This window comes from Thermobia domestica, unplaced genomic scaffold (genome assembly GCF_964235325.1).
Source record: "Thermobia domestica unplaced genomic scaffold, izTheDome1.hap1.1 HAP1_SCAFFOLD_868, whole genome shotgun sequence".
Taxonomy (NCBI): domain Eukaryota; kingdom Metazoa; phylum Arthropoda; class Insecta; order Zygentoma; family Lepismatidae; genus Thermobia; species Thermobia domestica.
In genome coordinates, this window is record NW_027656578.1 from 66,943 (window position 1) to 68,750 (window position 1,808).

Sequence of the window (1,808 nt, forward strand, 5' to 3'; positions counted from 1 at the left end):
TTTGTCGTGCATAAAGACCGTGCTCATGGGTTTTCTCGGGTTTCTCCCGTTTCCTCCCACTTTCTTCATTCAGTACTCATCATCACCGTCTCCTTTAGCGTAACCGGTATAAGTATGCGACGTAAATCTAAAGATTTCATTTCATTTCCCTTTTCTGCTCATACTGCTGATTATGCGCGATTATGCCAACATCCAACTCCGCGGATAATCGTGCGATTACTGTATATACAACTAATACAGATACGTAATTACATTATCAGTTACAGTATCGGTTTTTATTTACTAATTTGCCTCACTTTATTTGCATCCCTGCAGTAAATAATTCTTATCGATAATAGTTAAAATGTATATTACATTTTAGTGCTTCACGACTGAATGATCATCTGCCTTACGTTATCTCGCAGCTGAAGAGGATGCTACACTGAAAACTACCTTGCGTTATAAAGGGTAAGTGAAACATATCTTAAAAATATCTTTCATACATTTCATTGTGTACATTAAAGAATGTAAGTTTGCCTTTTTCCTGTAATCAATACTTAATAAAGGATTTATTTTTATTTATTTATATACAATTTCATACGTGGTTCGTGATAGTAAACTCGATAGGACATAGTGGCACTATGAACATCCGAATCACTCATCATTCGAACATTCAAATATTTATTCGAATATTAGTATATTCCAAGTAATGTTAACGACGTTAATATGCTTGCCTTTATAGTTAATAATGTCAATTCTTACTTAAAACATACTTCCTTAACAGGACATTGAAGAAAAGGTAGTTGCCAACGGCCATACCATGCTGAATATACCGGTTCTCGTCCGATCACCGAAGTCAAGCAGCATCGGGCCTGGTCAGTACTTGGATGGGTGACCGCCTGGGAACACCAGGTGCTGTTGGCATCTCTTTTTCAAATTTCATTATCCTTCAAGTACGAAAATACTAGAAACATTAATTTTATAGTACTTTCAAGAGATAATTTATCAACATTATTTCATAGCGATTAATCGATATTCTAAGCGTTATACCCACTATTTCTTACACTAACAGCCTGTTTATTTGCACGGCACATTAAAATAACCTGATTTCCGATCCGTGTGCACCTACTACTATACTTAACACGGAATGTATTACCACTTTTTAAAAGTAAATTATTATGACTAAGTGTAGATCTCCGGCGAGTAAATGCCTTTCGTATACAAGCACGACACATCTCCGCTATGTGCTTTACTTTTTTACTAACAGCATATAGAAATTGGATTTCAAGGTGTTTCTACATAACAGAATGAAGCAAATTTCGTGATTTAACTCTTTCGAATAATGTGTTGGTCCTGACAAGGACCGTTTGAAATGAAAAATCTTGAAGAAGATTTTTACTTAGAGCTTGTGTACTTGGTAACAGCCTTCGTACCCTCACTTACAGCGTGCTTGGCAAGTTCACCAGGCAAAAGAAGGCGCACAGCTGTTTGGATTTCCCGGCTGGTGATAGTTGACCGCTTATTGTAATGGGCCAAACGAGAAGCTTCAGCAGCAATACGCTCGAAGATGTCATTAACAAAGCTGTTCATGATACTCATAGCTTTGCTAGATATGCCAGTGTCAGGATGCACTTGCTTCAAAACTTTGTAGATGTAAATGGCATAGCTCTCCTTCCTCCTCCTCTTCTTCTTCTTATCTCCCTTGGAGATATTCTTTTGGGCTTTACCAGCCTTCTTTGCAGCCTTTCCGCTAGTTTTTGGTGGCATGATGACTCACTCGTTCAGCAAAATTAGATGTGTCCGCCAGTTGCCAGTTGCCAGTTATTCAT

The 1,808-nt window shown here is 37.8% G+C and overlaps 1 non-coding gene across 1 annotated transcript; it reads left to right on the forward strand.

Moving 5' to 3' along the window:
* The first annotated feature begins 784 nt into the window (after nucleotides 1–784).
* LOC145677439 (5S ribosomal RNA) lies at nucleotides 785–903 on the forward strand. The gene has a single exon (XR_014129838.1). It is a non-coding gene; the product is annotated as a 5S ribosomal RNA (ribosomal RNA).
* The last annotated feature ends 905 nt before the right edge of the window (nucleotides 904–1,808 follow it).